The sequence below is a fragment of the Rhinoderma darwinii genome, chromosome 1 (genome assembly GCF_050947455.1).
Source record: "Rhinoderma darwinii isolate aRhiDar2 chromosome 1, aRhiDar2.hap1, whole genome shotgun sequence".
In the NCBI taxonomy this organism is placed as follows: Eukaryota; Metazoa; Chordata; class Amphibia; order Anura; family Rhinodermatidae; genus Rhinoderma; species Rhinoderma darwinii.
This window is the reverse complement of record NC_134687.1, coordinates 643,339,430-643,362,928: the sequence shown is the minus strand read 5'-3', so window position 1 is coordinate 643,362,928 and position 23,499 is coordinate 643,339,430. Positions and strand designations below refer to the sequence as shown.

At 38.3% G+C, this 23,499-nt stretch overlaps 1 protein-coding gene across 1 annotated transcript in view; it reads right to left on the bottom strand.

Moving 5' to 3' along the window:
• Positions 1 to 23,499, bottom strand: part of LOC142660517 (uncharacterized) — a 479,487-nt gene that overhangs the window by 182,152 nt on the left and 273,836 nt on the right. The gene's annotated exons all lie outside the window — the stretch shown is intronic.

Here is a 23,499-nt window from a genome sequence, read left to right as displayed (position 1 = left end):
AACCCTATTGAGAACCTTTGGAGCATCCTCAAGCAAAATATCTATGAGGGTGGGAGGCAGTTCACATCAAAACAGAAGCTCTGGGAGGTTATTCTGACATCCTGCAAAGATATTTAAGCAGAAACTGTCCAAATACTCACAAATTTAATGGATGCAAGAATTGTGAAGGTGATATCAAAGAAGGGGTCCTATGTTAACATGTAACTTGGCCTGTTAAGCTTTTTTTTATTAAAAGAGCTTTTGATTTCTGTAAATATGACCTCCTGTTGCTGCAAATTCAACAAATGACCATTTTAGTTCTCTTTACAACCTTTAAAATGCTTTGATCTCTGTTGTGCATAATAATGTGAAACAGTGCATTTTGAGTTTTTTACTTCTAATATAATATCTGTTATCATTAGGAGATTTGTTCAAAAAAATTAGCATTATACTCCAACGGTTGATGGCTTGAAGATTATATTGACTGTCATTTGCATCAACTATTTAGGAAAATCAGCGTAAAATAACATATGCATAATAATTTGGAATGCGGTGTAGGGGTATAGTGAGCATTTATACCCCACAGGTCTTTTGCAGAATTTATTGGAATTAGGCCATGAAAATGAAAATCTACATTTTGTTCCACTAAATTGTAGAATGTCTTCATGTTCACAAGGGATACTGGAGAAAAAGCACCCCAACATTTGTAAAGCAATTTCTCTCGATTACGGCAATACCCCACATGTGGTTATAAACTGCTGTTTGAACACACGGCAGGGCTCAGAAAGGCAGGAGCGCTATTTGGCATGCAGATTTTGCTGTATTGGTTTTTGGCCACCATGTCGCATATGCAAAACCCCTGAGGTACCAGAGTACAGTGGAAACACCAAGAAATGACCCAATTTTGGAAACTGCACCCCTCAAGGCATTTATCATTTGCCTGGACAAGACAGGGCTCAGAAGTGAAGAGCAACATGCGCATTTGAGGTCTATTTTGGTGATATTTTTTTTTTACAGCATTGGCCCACAATTGCAGGGCTCTGAGGTCAAATAGTAAAACAAACCCCTAAGAAGTGACACCCATATTGGACACTACACCGCTTAGGGCATTTTAAGGGGTGTAGTGAGCATTTTGACCCCACAGGAGATTCTACATTAGAAATTAGTGCCCAGCGGATGGTGCAAAGTGAAAATTTAGATTTTCCACTGATATGCCAATTTAGTGCACAATATGTTGTGCCCAGTTTGTGCCACTGAAGACAAATATATCAAACTGTTAAGCCAGTTCTCCTGGGTATGGCATTGTCATGTCTGTGGACGTCAACTGCTGTTTGGGCATGCTGTAGGGCTCATAAGAGAGGGAGCACCAGTTGGCTTTTGGAGCGCAGATTTTGCTTGGCAGTTCTGTTTCGGGTATTACTGGTATTTCAGTTTATAATATGGGGACGTATGTAATCTGTGCGGAGTACATCAGGGAATAATAAGAGTGTATAATAATGCGGTAAATAAATAATTCATAGATGTGTGGCCAGTATCGCACAGTCCGTGACAGCCGATGTCACTGTTCTGTCACCATGTGTTTTGACATGGTGACAGAAAATCACCATGACGTAACTGTACTTCATGGTGCCTTAATGCAGGGCAAACCATGACGTACAGTTACGTTAAGGGGTTAAGGAAGTCTGAATTGATACATTGGCTCCTAGGTTATTGGATGTTATAACTGTGTTGCCACTTATTCCAGCATTTTGCTTACCCTGCAAAACATTGTTTGATGCTGATAAAATATTAAAAATCAAGAATAAATCTTGCTAAAAAGTCCCTGCGTCTTATAAGTCCGCTCCTTACTTAACCCATTCCCGACCCGTGATGTTTCGGCACATGATGGGGAGGGGATGATTTGTGGAGCGGACTCACATGCTGAGCCCGTTCCATACACTGCAGGTGTCCGCTTCTGACACGCTGCTCTAACAGCCAGGAACAGCGATGGCGCTGTTCCTGGCCGTTTAACTAGTTAAATGCCACAGTCCATAGCGACCGCAGCATTTATAGTGGTTTTCCCATGAAGGACATTTATGACATACGCACAGGATATGTCATAAGTGTAAGATAGATGCGTGTCCCACCTCTGTCCCACCTCCCACATTCACTACTATGGGAGTTACGGAAACAGCGTAGCTCAGCGAGTTACACTGTTTCAGTAACTCCACATGTATTGCAGTGTATTGTACCAGCGATCTAATGATCACTGGTTCAAGTCCCCTAAGGGAACTAATAAAATGTGTACAAAAAAAAGTTAGATACATTTTCAGGAGTGTAAAAAAAATGTTTCAAATATAAAAAAAATTTGGTATCGCTGCGTCTGTAAAAGTCTGAAACTATTACAATATAGCATTATTTGACTCGCACAGTGAACGGCGTAATTTTTTTTCTCTTTAAAACCCCAGTATCGTTGTCTTTTGGTCACCATAGCGCTAAAAAGAATTAAATAAAAAGTGATAAAAAAATCGTATGTACCAAAAAAATGGTGCTAATAAAAACCACAGTTCGTCACGCAAAAAACGATGGATAAAATATAAGTTATGCCTCTCAGAATGTGCTCAAACTGAACAAATTATTTTTTTTAACCAATAGTTTTTTCTTTGTAAAATATGAATTTTTTTCTGTTGTCCAAAACCTGAGTGCGTCTTATAGTCCAGTGCGTCTTCAAGTCAGAAAAATATGGTACTCAATTCAGACTTATCTTCTTCATTAACCCTCCCCATTCACTCTTGGCTTTTTATAAAGCTTTATATACATCATATGCTAAGTGGGATTCGACATGTTATAGGGTGTTCCATAAGTGACCGTTCACCCTATCCCCATATGTTAATCTATTATTACTACAGCCGGTCTTTCGCAAGAGATTCAATATCTCAACTTCTTGCTCTCTTTTTCCTTTTCCTAATCCCCCTTTCCTATTTATTATTTGTTACTATTGGTGGTGCACATCAGGGTAGTGAAATAAGAATTTATAAAGTCTCAAAGAGGTGTTCATTATGCTGGTTGACATTGCATGCTGTTATTTAGTGTATGATTTACAAGTACATCCAGATCCTTCTCAACAAGTAACTGCCCCAATGGAGCTCCCCCTAGGACATATGATGCATGCAGGTTGTTTGTACCGAGATGCATAACTTTACATTTATCTACATTAAACTTCATTTGCCAACTGGATGCCCAAACACATAGTGTGTTCAAATCAGCTTTCAATTTACTAACATCTTCCATAGACTAAACACTACTACATAGCTTGGTGTCATCTGCAAAAATAGAAATAGTGCTATTAATCCCATCCTCTATATCATTAATAAATAAGTTGAATAATAGTGGTCCCAGCACTGAACCCTGGGGTACACCATTTATAACCGGGGACCATTCAGAGTAGGAATCATTGACCATAACTCTCTGGATACGGTCCTTGAGCCAATTCTCAGTCCAATTACAAACGATACTTTCTAAACATATAGTCTTTAATTTACCCATTAGACGTCTATGAGGGACAGTCAAATACCTTTGCAAAGTCCAAAAACACTATATCCACAGCGGCCCCTCTGTCTAGACTTCTGCTCACCTCTTCATAAAAACAGATTAGGTTGGTTTGACAACTTCTGTCCTTAGTATTATAAGTGACAACCAGCACGGTTTTACTATTTGTTGTCACATAATCCCGTATATAGTCCCTCAATAGCCCCTCAAGCATTTTCCCAGAAGGATGTTAAACTTACTGGTCTATAATTACCCGGGGAAGACCTAGAGCCCTTTTTTAAAATCGGCACCACATTTACCCTGCACCGGTCCCTTGGCACTATACCAGTCACTAGAGAATCTTTGAATATTATGAAGAGAGGGACAGAAATAACTGAACTAAGCTCTTTAAGAACTCTAGGGTGTAACCCATCTGGTCCCGGGGCCTTGTTCACATTTATTTTATTTAACTTCGCTAGAACCATATCTGCATTCAGCCAATTAACTTTATTATTCAATATATTAACAGCACTGGCACCGGCTACATCAGCTGCTCTTCCTTCTGTTGTATATACAGAGCTAAAGAACCCATTTAGTAACTCTGCCTTCTCTTGATCCCCTGTGATCAACTCCCCATTACCATTATCTAGGGGTCCTACATGTTCAGACCTTGGCTTTTTTGCATTTACATACTGGAAGAATATTTTGGGATTTGTTTTACTCTCATGGGCCACCTGCCTTTCATTTTGTATTTTTACAGATTTTATTAAGCTCTTTATAATTTACAAAGGCTACAGCTGTACCTTCAGATTTGTATTTTTCAAATGCCCATTTTTTGTCATGTATTGCCCTTTTTACAGAAGGTGTAAGCCATGTGGGGTTTAATTTTAGTCGTTTATACTTGTTACCTGTAGGAATATATTTTGCACTACAATTACCCGAAATAGATTTTAAGATCTCCCATTTATCATTTGTCCCATTATTTGACATTAGTTCTTGCCAGTCTATATCCTGAATTGCAGCCCTTAACCTGGGGATATTTGCCTTCTTAAAAAGTGTTTTTACAGACCTCATTGTCATGTCCGTGAATTCAGCCTGAGATGTGTGCTTTGTCTCATGACACATTATCTTGTTAACCACTTGATGCATCACGTACACGTACGTGATAAGCGTCATAGGGAAGTATAAAGTGCGCTCACGGGCTAATCGCCCTCCAAACTCAGCGAGTGTCAGCTGTGTTTTACATCTGCCGCCCTGGGACTAACGGCCAGGAACAGCGATCGCAATGTTCCGGGCCGTTTAACCCCTCAAATGCTATGGTCAATCGCGACCACAGAATCTGAGGCATTGAAAAGAGGGGGGCCCTCCGACATCTCATCGGCGCCCCCACAATGCGATCGGGGGATGCTGATGGTTGTCATGGAAGCCCAGGGGCCTGATGAAGGTCCCCAGGACTGCCTTCTCTCGACCTCTGTTAAGCCGTGCCTCTGGCAGGGCTTAACAGGAGCCTGTGAAAATGCCAATACACTGCAATACATCATTATTGCAGTGTATTGTACCAGCGATCTAACGATCACTGGTTCAAGTTCCATAGGGGTGCTATTAAAATATGTAATAACTATTAAACTTTTTTTTTATTAGCAGTGGAAAAAAAAAATATGAAAAGTTTAAAAAAACTAAAAAATGTCTTCTAAAGTAATGTAAAAAATGAAAGAAAAAAATAATTGGTATAGCCACGTCCATAAAAGTGAGAACTATTACAATATACCATTATTTAACTTGCGCAGTAAACGCTGTAAAATAAAAAGAATCTAAAACTTAATTTGGTCACTTTAGCTCTCAAATTAAATGTAATAAAAAGTGATCTAAAACTTGTATGTACCAAACAATGGTACAAATAAAAACGACAGCTTGCCCGGCAAAAAATAAGCCCTCATCCCGCTCAATCCACGGAAAAATAAAAAGGTTATGGCTCTCAGAATGCGGTGAAACAAAACCATTTAAAAAAAAACAAAAACCTATATAAATTTGGTATTGCCGTAAATGTATTGATATTGTATTGTATTGCTGGTTTTACACGGTGAAAGCCGTAAAAATGAAAACCGAAAAACAATGTTGGAATCAAGGTTTTTCCCAATTTCAGCCCACAAAGTTTTTTGTTTTTTTCAGTTTCCCAGTACATTATATGGTGCCATTAGAAACTGCAACTCCTCCCGCAAAAAATAAGCCCTCACACCAATCTATTGATGGAAAAATAAAAGTTATGGCTCTCGGAAGGAGGGGAGTGAAAAATGAAAAATAAAACAAATGGCAGTCCTTAAGGGGTTAAATGTAGACTGTGGCCAAGATTAGATTGTCTGTAACAACATTAACCCTTCCATGACCAAGGGTCATTGATGCCCCTGTGTCCAGGTCAAATCTTCCATTTCTGATATTCACTTCTTTAAACGATAATATCTTTGCAACTGCTCTGAATATCACAAAGTTTTTTACTTTCTTTTTTACAAAACTTATGGGGCTTTAATTTTTTTAGATTAGTTTATTAACCCTTTCGGGACTGAGCCATTTTTTTTTTTTTATTTTTTTTCATTTTCGTTTTTTCACTCCCCGCATTCCAACAGCCATAACTTTTTTTATTTTTCTGTCAATAGAGTGGTGTGAGGGCTTTTTTTTTAGCGGGAGGAGTTGTCGTTTTTATTGGTACCATTTATAGTTCCATATAATATACTGGGAAACTGAAAAAAAATTATTTGCGGGCTGACAAACTGCGATTCCTCAATTGCTTTATCTGTTTCGTTTTACGGCTTTCACCTGCGGTGAAAACAACAACTTATCTTTATTCTGTGGCTGAATACAATTACGGTGATACCTAATTTATATAGGTTTTTTAAATATTGTACTACTTTTATTGATAAAACACTTTTTTTTAACAAAGTTTTTTTAGTGTCGCCACATTCTGAGAGCCATGACTGTTTTGTTTTTTCACCAATTGAGCGGTGTGAGGGCTCATTTTTTGCGGGACAAGCTGTAGTTTTCATCGGTACCATTTTTTGGTACATAGACCTTTTTGATCACATTTTATTACATTTTACCAGCTGAGTTGACCAAAAAACAGTGATTTTGGCAGTTTACTTTTTATTACGGCGTTCACCGTGCGAAATTAAATAACGCAATATTGTAATAGTTCAGACACATGACCATCCAGCCTGGACGTCACGTGTATTCAGAATCCTGACACTTCTGAATCTTTTCTGTGAGATATACAGCAACGGATACGAAATCTCGTTTACCTCCGTAATCTCGCGAGATTTCGTATCCGTTGCTGGAATCTCACAGAAAATATTCAGAAGTATTAGGATTCTGAATACACATGACGTCCAGGCTGGATGGTCATGTGTATTCATTATCAGGACACTGGATTAACGTTAATCAAGCAGAATCGCTGTGTATGTGGCTGCAGATCATGTTCTAGTAAGAACGCGATTCTGCTGTCTAAATGAATGGAGAGGAGTGCATGATGCTGATTGGTCAGCGTCATACACTCCCCTGTACGACGCCCACTTGGTCGAAAGTAAAAATACGCCCACTTGGGCATTAAGCAACTCATTAGCATAAACCAAAATTGCTCCTAACGTTGTGAAAATAGATCGTTTTTTTTAATAAAAAGCATTACGGTCACCTACATTATAGCACCCATCTCCTTATATAGGCAATAGGGCACTTATAATGTGGTGACAGAGCCTCTTTACTTATATAGGCAATAGGGCACTTATAATGTGGTGACAGAGCCTCCTTACTTATATAGGAGATAGGACACTTATAATGTGGTGACAGAGTCTCTTTACTTATATAGGAGATAGAGCACTTATAATGTGGTGACAGAGTCTCTTTACTTATATAGGAGATAGGGCACTTATAATGTGGTGACAGAGCCTCTTTACTTATATAGGAGATAGGGCACTTATAATGTGGTGACAGAGTCTCTTTACTTATATAGGAGATAGGACACTTATAATGTGGTGACAGAGCCTCTTTACTCATATAGGAGATAGGGCACTTATAATGTGGTGACAGAGTCTCTTTACTTATATAGGAGATAGGGCACTTATAATGTGGTGACAGAGCCTCTTTACTTATATAGGAGATAGGACACTTATAATGTGGTGACAGAGTCTCTTTACTTATATAGGAGATAGGACACTTATAATGTGGTGACAGCCTCTTTACTTATATAGGAGATAGGACACTTATAATGTGGTGACAGAGCCTCTTTACTTATATAGGAGATAGGGCACTAATAACGTGGTGACAGAGCCTCTTTACTTATATAGGAGATAGGGCACTTATAATGTGGTGACAGCCTCTTTACTTATATAGGAGATAGGGCACTTATAATGTGGTGACAGAGTCTCTTTACTTATATAGGAGATAGGACACTTATAATGTGGTGACAGAGCCTCTTTACTTATATAGGCAATAGGGCACTTATAATGTGGTGACAGAGCCTCTTTACTTATATAGGAGATAGGGCACTTATAATGTGGTGACAGAGCCTCTTTACTTATATAGGAGATAGGACACTTATAATGTGGTGACAGAGTCTCTTTACTTATATAGGAGATAGGGCACTTATAATGTGGTGACAGAGCCTCTTTACTTATATAGGAGATAGGACACTTATAATGTGGTGACAGAGCCTCTTTACTTATATAGGAGATAGGACACTTATAATGTGGTGACAGTCTCTTTACTTATATAGGAGATAGGACACTTATAATGTGGTGACAGAGTCTCTTTACTTATATAGGAAATAGGGCACTTATAATGTGGTGACAGAGCCTCTGTACTTATATAGGAGATAGGGCACTTATAATGTGGTGACAGAGTCTCATTACTTATATAGGATATAGGGCACTTATAATGTGGTGACAGAGTCTCTTTACTTATATAGGAGATAGGGCACTTATAATGTGGTGACAGAGTCTCTTTACTTATATAGGAGATAGGGCACTTATAATGTGGTGACAGCCTCTTTACTTATATAGGAGATAGGGCACTTATAATGTGGTGACAGAGTCTCTTTACTTATATAGGAGATAGGGCACTTATAATGTGGGGACAGAGTCTCTTTACTTATATAGGAGATAGGACACTTATAATGTGGTGACAGAGTCTCTTTACTTATATAGGAGATAGGACACTTATAATGTGGTGACAGAGCCTCTTTACTTATATAGGAGATAGGGCACTTATAATGTGGTGACAGAGTCTCTTTACTTATATAGGAGATAGGGCACTTATAATGTGGGGACAGAGTCTCTTTACTTATATAGGAGATAGGACACTTATAATGTGGTGACAGAGTCTCTTTACTTATATAGGAGATAGGGCACTTATAATGTGGTGACAGAGTCTCTTTACTTATATAGGAGATAGGGCACTTATAATGTGGTGACAGAGTCTCTTTACTTATATAGGAGATAGGGCACTTATAATGTGGTGACAGCCTCTTTACTTATATAGGAGATAGGGCACTTATAATGTGGTGACAGAGTCTCTTTACTTATATAGGAGATAGGGCACTTATAATGTGGGGACAGAGTCTCTTTACTTATATAGGAGATAGGACACTTATAATGTGGTGACAGAGCCTCTTTACTTATATAGGAGATAGGACACTTATAATGTGGTAACAGAGCCTCTTTACTTATATAGGAGATAGGACACTTATAATGTGGTGACAGAGCCTCTTTACTTATATAGGAGATAGGGCACTTATAATGTGGTGACAGAGCCTCTTTACTTATATAGGAGATAGGGCACTTATAATGTGGTGACAGCCTCTTTATTTATATAGGAGATAGGACACTTATAATGTGGTGACAGAGCCTCTTTACTTATATAGGAGATAGGACACTTATAATGTGGTGACAGAGCCTCTTTACTTATATAGGAGATAGGGCACTTATAATGTGGTAACAGAGCCTCTTTACTTATATACAAGATAGGACACTTATAATGTGGTGACAGAGCCTCTTTACTTATATAGGAGATAGGGCACTTATAATGTGGTGACAGAGTCTCTTTACTTATATAGGAGATAGGGCACTTATAATGTGGTAACAGAGCCTCTTTACTTATATACAAGATAGGACACTTATAATGTGGTGACAGAGCCTCTTTACTTATATAGGAGATAGGGCACTTATAATGTGGTGACAGAGCCTCTTTACTTATATAGGAGATAGGGCACTTATAATGTGGTGACAAAGCCTCTTTACTTATATAGGAGATAGGACACTTATAATGTGGTGACAGAGCCTCTTTACTTATATAGGAGATAGGGCACTTATAATGTGGTGACAGAGTCTCTTTACTTATATAGGAGATAGGACACTTATAATGTGGTGACAGAGTCTCTTTACTTATATAGGAGACAGGACACTTATAATGTGGTGACAGAGCCTCTTTACTTATATAGGAGATAGGACACTTATAATGTGGTAACAGAGCCTCTTTACTTATATAGGAGATAGGACACTTATAATGTGGTGACAGAGTCTCTTTACTTATATAGGAGATAGGACACTTATAATGTGGTGACAGAGTCTCTTTACTTATATAGGAGATAGGGCACTTATAATGTGGTGACAGAGCCTCTTTACTTATATAGGAGATAGGACACTTATAATGTGGTAACAGAGCCTCTTTACTTATATAGGAGATAGGACACTTATAATGTGGTGACAGAGTCTCTTTACTTATATAGGAGATAGGGCACTTATAATGTGGTGACAGAGTCTCTTTACTTATATAGGAGATAGGGCACTTATAATGTGGTGACAGAGCCTCTTTACTTATATAGGAGATAGGACACTTATAATGTGGTGACAGAGTCTCTTTACTTATATAGGAGATAGGACACTTATAATGTGGTAACAGAGCCTCTTTACTTATATAGGAGATAGGACACTTATAATGTGGTGACAGAGTCTCTTTACTTATATAGGAGATAGGGCACTTATAATGTGGTGACAGAGCCTCTTTACTTATATAGGAGATAGGACACTTATAATGTGGTGACAGAGCCTCTTTACTTATATAGGAGATAGGACACTTATAATGTGGTGACAGAGCCTCTTTACTTATATAGGAGATAGGACACTTATAATGTGGTGACAGAGTCTCTTTACTTATATAGGAGATAGGGCACTTATAATGTGGTGACAGAGCCTCTTTACTTATATAGGAGATAGGGCACTTATAATGTGGTGACAGAGCCTCTTTACTTATATAGGAGATAGGACACTTATAATGTGGTGACAGAGCCTCTTTACTTATATAGGAGATAGGGCACTTATAATGTGGTGACAGAGCCTCTTTACTTATATAGGAGATAGGGCACTTATAATGTGGAGACAGCCGCTTTACTTATATAGGAGATAGGGCACTTATAATGTGGAGACAGCCTCTTTACTTATATAGGAGATAGGGCACTTATAATGTGGAGACAGCCTCTTTACTTATATAGGAGATAGGACACTTATAATGTGGTGACAGAGCCTCTACTTATATAGGAGATAGGACACTTATAATGTGGTGACAGCCTCTTTACTTATATAGGAGATAGGACACTTATAATGTGGTGACGGATCCTCTTTACTTATATAGGAGATAGGGCACTTATAATGTGGTGACAGAGCCTCTTTACTTATATAGGAGATAGGGCACTTATAATGTGGTGACAGAGTCTCTTTACTTATATAGGAGATAGGACACTTATAATGTGGTGACAGAGCCTCTTTACTTATATAGGAGATAGGGCACTTATAATGTGGTGACAGAGCCTCTTTACTTATATAGGAGATAGGGCACTTATAGTGTGGTGACAGAGCCTCTTTACTTATATAGGAGACAGGGCACTTATAATGTGGCGACAGAGTCTCTTTACTTATATAGGAGATAGGACACTTAAAATATGGTGACAGAGCCTCTTTACTTATATAGGAGACAGGGCACTTATAATGTGGCGACAGAGCCTCTTTACTTATATAGGAGATAGGACACTTATAATGTGGTGACAGAGTCTCTTTACTTATATAGGAGATAGGACACTTATAATGTGGTGACAGAGCCTCTTTACTTATATAGGAGATGGGGTACTTATAATGTGGTGACAGAGGCTCATTACTTATATAGGAGATAGGACACTTATAATGTGGTGACAGAGCCTCTTTACTTATATAGGAGATAGGGCACTTATAATGTGGTGACAGAGCCTCTTTACTTATATAGGAGATAGGGCACTTATAATGTGGTGACAGAGCCTCATTACTTATATAGGAGATAGGGCACTTATAATGTGGTGACAGAGCCTCTTTACTTATATAGGAGATAGGACACTTATAATGTGGTGACAGAGCCTCTTTACTTATATAGGAGATAGGACACTTATAATGTGGTGACAGTCTCTTTACTTATATAGGAGATAGGGCACTTATAATGTGGTGACAGAGCCTCTTTACTTATATAGGAGATATGGCACTTATAATGTGGTGACAGAGCCTCTTTACTTATATAGGAGATAGGGCACTTATAATGTGGAGACAGCCTCTTTACTTATATAGGAGATAGGGCACTTATAATGTGGAGACAGCCTCTTTACTTATATAGGAGATAGGACACTTATAATGTGGTGACAGAGCCTCTACTTATATAGGAGATAGGACACTTATAATGTGGTGACAGCCTCTTTACTTATATAGGAGATAGGACACTTATAATGTGGTGACGGATCCTCTTTACTTATATAGGAGATAGGGCACTTATAATGTGGTGACAGAGCCTCTTTACTTATATAGGAGATAGGGCACTTATAATGTGGTGACAGAGTCTCTTTACTTATATAGGAGATAGGACACTTATAATGTGGTGACAGAGCCTCTTTACTTATATAGGAGATAGGGCACTTATAATGTGGTGCAGAGCCTCTTTACTTATATAGGAGATAGGGCACTTATAGTGTGGTGACAGAGCCTCTTTACTTATATAGGAGATAGGGCACTTATAGTGTGGTGACAGAGCCTCTTTACTTATATAGGAGATAGGGCACTTATAATGTGGTGACAGAGTCTCTTTACTTATATAGGAGTTAGGGCACTTATAATGTGGTGACAGAGCCTCTTTACTTATATAGGAGATAGGGCACTTATAATGTGGTGACAGAGCCTCTTTACTTATATAGGAGATAGGGCACTTATAATGTGGTGACAGAGTCTCTTTACTTATATAGGAGATAGGGCACTTATAATGTGGTGACAGAGCCTCTTTACTTATATAGGAGATAGGGCACTTATAATGTGGTGACAGAGCCTCTTTACTTATATAGGAGATAGGGCACTTATAATGTGGTGACAGAGTCTCTTTACTTATATAGGAGATAGGGCACTTATAATGTGGTGACAGAGTCTCTTTACTTATATAGGAGATAGGGCACTTATAATGTGGCGACAGAGCCTCTTTACTTATATAGGAGATAGGGCACTTATAATGTGGTGACAGAGCCTCTTTACTTATATAGGAGATAGGGCACTTATAATGTGGTGACAGAGCCTCTTTACTTATATAGGAGATAGGACACTTATAATGTGGTGACAGAGCCTCTTTACTTATATACGAGATAGGACACTTATAATGTGGTGACAGAGCCTCTTTACTTATATAGGAGATAGGACACTTATAATGTGGTGACAGAGCCTCTTTACTTATATAGGAGATAGGACACTTATAATGTGGTGACAGAGCCTCTTTACTTATATAGGAGATAGGACACTTATAATGTGGTGACAGAGCCTCTTTACTTATATAGGAGATAGGACACTTATAATGTGGTGATAGAGCCTCTTTACTTATATAGGAGATAGGACACTTATAATGTGGTGACAGAGCCTCTTTACTTATATAGGAGATAGGGCACTTATAATGTGGTGACAGAGCATCTTTACTTATATACGAGATAGGACACTTATAATGTGGTGACAGAGCCTCTTTACTTATATAGGAGATAGGGCACTTATAATGTGGTGACAGAGCCTCTTTACTTATATAGGAGATAGGGCACTTATAATGTGGTGACAGAGCCTCTTTACTTATATAGGAGATAGGACACTTATAATGTGGTGACAGAGTCTCTTTACTTATATAGGAGATAGGGCACTTATAATGTGGTGACAGAGCCTCTTTACTTATATAGGAGATAGGACACTTATAATGTGGTGACAGAGCCTCTTTACTTATATAGGAGATAGGGCACTTATAATGTGGTGACAGAGCCTCTTTACTTATATAGGAGATAGGGCACTTATAATGTGGTGACAGAGCCTCTTTACTTATATAGGAGATAGGACACTTATAATGTGGTAACAGAGCCTCTTTACTTATATAGGAGATAGGGCACTTATAATGTGGTGACAGAGCCTCTTTACTTATATAGGAGATAGGGCACTTATAATGTGGTAACAGAGCCTCTTTACTTATATAGGAGATAGGACACTTATAATGTGGTGACAGAATCTCTTTACTTATATAGGAGATAGGGCACTTATAATGTGGTGACAGAGCCTCTTTACTTATATAGGAGATAGGACACTTATAATGTGGTGACAGAGCCTCTTTACTTATATAGGAGATAGGGCACTTATAATGTGGTGACAGAGCCTCTTTACTTATATAGGAGATAGGACACTTATAATGTGGTGACAGCGCCTCTTTACTTATATAGGAGATAGGACACTTATAATGTGGTGACAGAGTCTCTTTACTTATATAGGAGATAGGGCACTTATAATGTGGTGACAGAGCCTCTTTACTTATATAGGAGATAGGACACTTATAATGTGGTGACAGAGCCTCTTTACTTATATTGGAGATGGGGTACTTATAATGTGGTGACAGAGCCTCATTACTTATATAGGAGATAGGACACTTATAATGTGGTGACAGAGCCTCTTTACTTATATAGGAGATAGGACACTTATAATGTGGTGACAGAGTCTCTTTACTTATATAGGAGATAGGGCACTTATAATGTGGTGACAGAGTCTCTTTACTTATATAGGAGATAGGGCACTTGTAATGTGGTGACAGAGTCTCTTTACTTATATAGGAGATAGGGCACTTGTAATGTGGTGACAGAGCCTGTTTACTTATATAGGAGATAGGGCACTTATAATGTGGTGACAAAGCCTCTTTACTTATATAGGAGATAGGGCACTTATAATGTGGTGACAGTCTCTTTACTTATATAGGAGATAGGGCACTTATAATGTGGTGACAGAGTCTCTTTACTTATATAGGAGATAGGACACTTATATTGTGGTGACAGAGTCTCTTTACTTATATAGGAGATAGGGCACTTATAATGTGGTGACAGAGCCTCTTTACTTATATAGGAGATAGGACACTTATAATGTGGTGACAGAGCCTCTTTACTTATATAGGAGATGGGGTACTTATAATGTGGTGACAGAGCCTCATTACTTATATAGGAGATGGGGTACTTATAATGTGGTGACAGAGCCTCATTACTTATATAGGAGATAGGACACTTATAATGTGGTGACAGAGCCTCTTTACTTATATAGGAGATATGGCACTTGTAATGTGGTGACAGAGCCTGTTTACTTATATAGGAGATAGGGCACTTATAATGTGGTGACAGAGCCTGTTTACTTATATAGGAGATAGGACACTTATAATGTGGTGACAGAGTCTCTTTACTTATATAGGAGATAGGACACTTATATTGTGGTGACAGAGTCTCTTTACTTATATAGGAGATAGGACACTTATAATGTAGTGACAGAGCCTCTTTACTTATATAGGAGATAGGGCACTTATAATGTGGTGACAGAGCCTCTTTACTTATATAGGAGATGGGGTACTTATAATGTGGTGACAGAGCCTCATTACTTATATAGGAGATAGGACACTTATAATGTGGTGACAGAGCCTCTTTACTTATATAGGAGATAGGACACTTATAATGTGGTGACAGAGTCTCTTTACTTATATAGGAGATAGGGCACTTATAATGCGGTGACAGAGCCTCTTTACTTATATAGGAGATAGGGCACTTATAATGTGGTGACAGAGTCTCTTTACTTATATAGGAGATAGGGCACTTATAATGTGGTGACAGAGTCTCTTTACTTATATAGGAGATAGGACACTTATAATGTGGTGACAGAGCCTCTTTACTTATATAGGAGATAGGACACTTATAATGTGGTGACACAGGCTCTTTACTTATATAGGAGATAGGGCACTTATAATGTGGCGACAGAGTCTCTTTACTTATATAGGAGATAGGGCACTTATAATGTGGTGACAGAGCCTCTTTTCTTATATAGGAGACAGGGCACTTATAATGTGGTGACACAGGCTCTTTACTTATATAGGAGATAGGGCACTTATAATGTGGTGACAGAGCCTCTTTACTTATATAGGAGATAGGGCACTAATAATGTGGTGACAGAGCCTCATTACTTATATAGGAGGTGGGACACTTATAATGTGGTGACAGAGTCTCTTTACTTATATAGGAGATAGGACACATAATCTGGTGACAGAGCCTCTTTACTTATATAGGAGATAGGGCACTTGTAATGTGGTGACAGAGCCTCTTTACTTATATAGGAGATAGGACACTTATAATGTGGTGACAGAGCCTCTTTACTTATATAGGAGATGGGGTACTTATAATGTGGTGACAGAGCCTCATTACTTATATAGGAGATAGGACACTTATAATGTGGTGACAGAGTCTCATTACTTATATAGGAGATAGGACACTTATAATGTGGTGACAGAGCCTCTTTACTTATATAGGAGATAGGACACTTATAATGTGGTGACAGAGTCTCATTACTTATATAGGAGATAGGGCACTTATAATGTGGCTACAGAGCCTCATTACTTATATAGGAGATAGGGCACTTATAATGTGGCGACAGAGTCTCTTTACTTATATAGGAGATAGGGCACTTATAATGTGGTGACAGAGCCTCTTTTCTTATATAGGAGATAGGACACTTATAATGTGGTGACACAGGCTCTTTACTTATATAGGAGATAGGGCACTTATAATGTGGTGACAGAGCCTCTTTACTTATATAGGAGATAGGGCACTTATAATGTGGTGACAGAGCCTCATTACTTATATAGGAGGTGGGACACTTATAATGTGGTGACAGAGTCTCTTTACTTATATAGGAGATAGGACACATAATGTGGTGACAGAGCCTCTTTACTTATATAGGAGATAGTGCACGTATAGTGTGGTGACAGAGCCTCATTACTTATATATGAGACAGGGCACTTATAATGTGGTGACAGAGCCTCTTTACTTATATAGGAGACAGGACACTTATAATGTGGTGACAGAGCCTCTTTACTTATATAGGAGATAGGGCACTTATAATGTGGTGACAGAGCCTCTTTACTTATATAGGAGATAGGGCATTTATAATGTGGTGACAGAGCCTCTTTACTTATATAGGAGATAGGACACTTATAATGTGGTGACAGAGTCTCTTTACTTATATAGGAGATAGGACACTTATAATGTGGGGACAGAGTCTCTTTACTTATATAGGAGATAGGACACTTATAATGTGGGGACAGAGTCTCTTTACTTATATAGGAGATAGGACACTTATAATGTGGTGACAGAGCCTCTTTACTTATATAGGAGATAGGACACTTATAATGTGGGGACAGAGTCTCTTTACTTATATAGGAGATAGGACACTTATAATGTGGTGACAGAGCCTCTTTACTTATATAGGAGATAGGACGCTTATAATGTGGTGACAGAGTCTCTTTACTTATATAGGAGATAGGACACTTATAATGTGGTGACAGAGTCTCTTTACTTATATAGGAGATAGGACACTTATAATGTGGGGACAGAGTCTCTTTACTTATATAGGAGATAGGACGCTTATAATGTGGTGACAGAGCCTCTTTACTTATATAGGAGATAGGACGCTTATAATGTGGTGACAGAGCCTCTTTACTTATATAGGAGATAGGACACTTATAATGTGGTGACAGAGCCTCTTTACTTATATAGGAGATAGGACACTTATAATGTGGTGACAGAGTCTCTTTACTTATATAGGAGATAGGACACTTATAATGTGGTGACAGAGCCTCTTTACTTATATAGGAGATAGGACACTTATAATGTGGTGACAGAGTCTCATTACTTATATAGGAGATAGGGCACTTATAATGTGGTGACAGCCTCTTTACTTATATAGGAGATAGGACACTTATAATGTGGTGACAGCCTCTTTACTTATATAGGAGATAGGGCACTTATAATGTGGTGACAGAGCCTCTTTACTTATATAGGAGACAGGACACTTATAATGTGGTGACAGAGCCTCATTACTTATATAGGAGATAGGACACTTATAATGTGGTGACAGAGCCTCTTTACTTATATAGGAGATAGGACACTTATAATGTGGTGACAGAGCCTCTTTACTTATATAGGAGATAGGGCACTTATAATGTGGTGACAGAGCCTCTTTACTTATATAGGAGATAGGACACTTATAATGTGGTGACAGAACTTCTTTACTTATATAGGAGATAGGGCACTTATAATGTGGTGACAGAGTCTCTTTACTTATATAGGAGATAGGACACTTATAATGTGGTGACAGAGCCTCTTTACTTATATAGGAGATATGGCACTTGTAATGTGGTGACAGAGCCTGTTTACTTATATAGGAGATAGGGCACTTATAATGTGGTGACAGAGCCTGTTTACTTATATAGGAGATAGGACACTTATAATGTGGTGACAGAGTCTCTTTACTTATATAGGAGATAGGACACTTATATTGTGGTGACAGAGTCTCTTTACTTATATAGGAGATAGGACACTTATAATGTGGTGACAGAGCCTCTTTACTTATATAGGAGATGGGGTACTTATAATGTGGTGACAGAGCCTCATTACTTATATAGGAGATGGGGTACTTATAATGTGGTGACAGAGCCTCATTACTTATATAGGAGATAGGACACTTATAATGTGGTGACAGAGCCTCTTTACTTATATAGGAGATATGGCACTTGTAATGTGGTGACAGAGCCTGTTTACTTATATAGGAGATAGGGCACTTATAATGTGGTGACAGAGCCTGTTTACTTATATAGGAGATAGGACACTTATAATGTGGTGACAGAGTCTCTTTACTTATATAGGAGATAGGACACTTATATTGTGGTGACAGAGTCTCTTTACTTATATAGGAGATAGGACACTTATAATGTGGTGACAGAGCCTCTTTACTTATATAGGAGATGGGGTACTTATAATGTGGTGACAGAGCCTCATTACTTATATATGAGATAGGGCACTTATAATGCGGTGACAGAGCCTCTTTACTTATATAGGAGATAGGGCACTTATAATGTGGTGACACAGGCTCTTTACTTATATAGGAGATAGGGCACTTATAATGTGGTGACAGAGTCTCTTTACTTATATAGGAGATAGGACACTTATAATGTGGTGACAGAGCCTCTTTACTTATATAGGAGATATGGCACTTGTAATGTGGTGACAGAGCCTGTTTACTTATATAGGAGATAGGGCACTTATAATGTGGTGACAGAGCCTGTTTACTTATATAGGAGATAGGACACTTATAATGTGGTGACAGAGTCTCTTTACTTATATAGGAGATAGGACACTTATATTGTGGTGACAGAGTCTCTTTACTTATATAGGAGATAGGACACTTATAATGTGGTGACAGAGCCTCTTTACTTATATAGGAGATGGGGTACTTATAATGTGGTGACAGAGCCTCATTACTTATATATGAGATAGGGCACTTATAATGCGGTGACAGAGCCTCTTTACTTATATAGGAGATAGGGCACTTATAATGTGGTGACAGAGTCTCTTTACTTATATAGGAGATAGGACACTTATAATGTGGTGACAGAGTCTCTTTACTTATATAGGAGATAGGGCACTTATAATGTGGTGACAGAGCCTCTTTACTTATATAGGAGATAGGACACTTATAATGTGGTGACACAGGCTCTTTACTTATATAGGAGATAGGGCACTTATAATGTGGTGACAGAGTCTCTTTACTTATATAGGAGATAGGACACTTATATTGTGGTGACAGAGTCTCTTTACTTATATAGGAGATAGGACACTTATAATGTGGTGACAGAGCCTCTTTACTTATATAGGAGATGGGGTACTTATAATGTGGTGACAGAGCCTCATTACTTATATAGGAGATGGGGTACTTATAATGTGGTGACAGAGCCTCTTTACTTATATAGGAGATAGGGCACTTATAATGTGGTGACAGAGCCTCATTACTTATATAGGAGATAGGACACTTATAATGTGGTGACAGAGCCTCTTTACTTATATAGGAGATATGGCACTTGTAATGTGGTGACAGAGCCTGTTTACTTATATAGGAGATAGGGCACTTATAATGTGGTGACAGAGCCTGTTTACTTATATAGGAGATAGGACACTTATAATGTGGTGACAGAGTCTCTTTACTTATATAGGAGATAGGACACTTATATTGTGGTGACAGAGTCTCTTTACTTATATAGGAGATAGGACACTTATAATGTAGTGACAGAGCCTCTTTACTTATATAGGAGATAGGGCACTTATAATGTGGTGACAGAGCCTCTTTACTTATATAGGAGATGGGGTACTTATAATGTGGTGACAGAGCCTCATTACTTATATAGGAGATAGGACACTTATAATGTGGTGACAGAGCCTCTTTACTTATATAGGAGATAGGACACTTATAATGTGGTGACAGAGTCTCTTTACTTATATAGGAGATAGGGCACTTATAATGCGGTGACAGAGCCTCTTTACTTATATAGGAGATAGGGCACTTATAATGTGGTGACAGAGTCTCTTTACTTATATAGGAGATAGGGCACTTATAATGTGGTGACAGAGTCTCTTTACTTATATAGGAGATAGGACACTTATAATGTGGTGACAGAGCCTCTTTACTTATATAGGAGATAGGACACTTATAATGTGGTGACACAGGCTCTTTACTTATATAGGAGATAGGGCACTTATAATGTAGCGACAGAGTCTCTTTACTTATATAGGAGATAGGGCACTTATAATGTGGTGACAGAGCCTCTTTTCTTATATAGGAGACAGGGCACTTATAATGTGGTGACACAGGCTCTTTACTTATATAGGAGATAGGGCACTTATAATGTGGTGACAGAGCCTCTTTACTTATATAGGAGATAGGGCACTAATAATGTGGTGACAGAGCCTCATTACTTATATAGGAGGTGGGACACTTATAATGTGGTGACAGAGTCTCTTTACTTATATAGGAGATAGGACACATAATCTGGTGACAGAGCCTCTTTACTTATATAGGAGATAGGGCACTTGTAATGTGGTGACAGAGCCTCTTTACTTATATAGGAGATAGGACACTTATAATGTGGTGACAGAGCCTCTTTACTTATATAGGAGATGGGGTACTTATAATGTGGTGACAGAGCCTCATTACTTATATAGGAGATAGGACACTTATAATGTGGTGACAGAGTCTCATTACTTATATAGGAGATAGGACACTTATAATGTGGTGACAGAGCCTCTTTACTTATATAGGAGATAGGACACTTATAATGTGGTGACAGAGTCTCATTACTTATATAGGAGATAGGGCACTTATAATGTGGCTACAGAGCCTCATTACTTATATAGGAGATAGGGCACTTATAATGTGGCGACAGAGTCTCTTTACTTATATAGGAGATAGGGCACTTATAATGTGGTGACAGAGCCTCTTTTCTTATATAGGAGATAGGACACTTATAATGTGGTGACACAGGCTCTTTACTTATATAGGAGATAGGGCACTTATAATGTGGTGACAGAGCCTCTTTACTTATATAGGAGATAGGGCACTTATAATGTGGTGACAGAGCCTCATTACTTATATAGGAGGTGGGACACTTATAATGTGGTGACAGAGTCTCTTTACTTATATAGGAGATAGGACACATAATGTGGTGACAGAGCCTCTTTACTTATATAGGAGATAGTGCACGTATAGTGTGGTGACAGAGCCTCATTACTTATATATGAGACAGGGCACTTATAATGTGGTGACAGAGCCTCTTTACTTATATAGGAGATAGGACACTTATAATGTGGTGACAGAGCCTCTTTACTTATATAGGAGATAGGGCACTTATAATGTGGTGACAGAGCCTCTTTACTTATATAGGAGATAGGGCATTTATAATGTGGTGACAGAGCCTCTTTACTTATATAGGAGATAGGACACTTATAATGTGGTGACAGAGTCTCTTTACTTATATAGGAGATAGGACACTTATAATGTGGGGACAGAGTCTCTTTACTTATATAGGAGATAGGACACTTATAATGTGGTGACAGAGCCTCTTTACTTATATAGGAGATAGGACGCTTATAATGTGGTGACAGAGTCTCTTTACTTATATAGGAGATAGGACACTTATAATGTGGTGACAGAGTCTCTTTACTTATATAGGAGATAGGACACTTATAATGTGGGGACAGAGTCTCTTTACTTATATAGGAGATAGGACACTTATAATGTGGTGACAGAGCCTCTTTACTTATATAGGAGATAGGACGCTTATAATGTGGTGACAGAGCCTCTTTACTTATATAGGAGATAGGACACTTATAATGTGGTGACAGAGCCTCTTTACTTATATAGGAGATAGGACACTTATAATGTGGTGACAGAGTCTCTTTACTTATATAGGAGATAGGACACTTATAATGTGGTGACAGAGCCTCTTTACTTATATAGGAGATAGGACACTTATAATGTGGTGACAGAGTCTCATTACTTATATAGGAGATAGGGCACTTATAATGTGGTGACAGAGCCTCTTTACTTATATAGGAGATAGGACACTTATAATGTGGTGACAGAGCCTCTTTACTTATATAGGAGATAGGACACTTATAATGTGGTGACAGAGCCTCTTTACTTATATAGGAGATAGGACACTTATAATGTGGTGACACAGGCTCTTTACTTATATAGGAGATAGGACACTTATAATGTGGTGACAGAGCCTCTTTACTTATATAGGAGATAGGGCACTTATAATGTGGTGACAGAGCCTCTTTACTTATATAGGAGATAGGGCACTTATAATGTGGTGACAGAGCCTCTTTACTTATATAGGAGATAGGACACTTATAATGTGGGGACAGAGTCTCTTTACTTATATAGGAGATAGGACACTTATAATGTGGTGACAGAGCCTCTTTACTTATATAGGAGATAGGACGCTTATAATGTGGTGACAGAGTCTCTTTACTTATATAGGAGATAGGACACTTATAATGTGGTGACAGAGTCTCTTTACTTATATAGGAGATAGGACACTTATAATGTGGGGACAGAGTCTCTTTACTTATATAGGAGATAGGACACTTATAATGTGGTGACAGAGCCTCTTTACTTATATAGGAGATAGGACGCTTATAATGTGGTGACAGAGCCTCTTTACTTATATAGGAGATAGGACACTTATAATGTGGTGACAGAGCCTCTTTACTTATATAGGAGATAGGACACTTATAATGTGGTGACAGAGTCTCTTTACTTATATAGGAGATAGGACACTTATAATGTGGTGACAGAGCCTCTTTACTTATATAGGAGATAGGACACTTATAATGTGGTGACAGAGTCTCATTACTTATATAGGAGATAGGGCACTTATAATGTGGTGACAGAGCCTCTTTACTTATATAGGAGACAGGACACTTATAATGTGGTGACAGAGCCTCATTACTTATATAGGAGATAGGACACTTATAATGTGGTGACAGAGCCTCTTTACTTATATAGGAGATAGGACACTTATAATGTGGTGACAGAG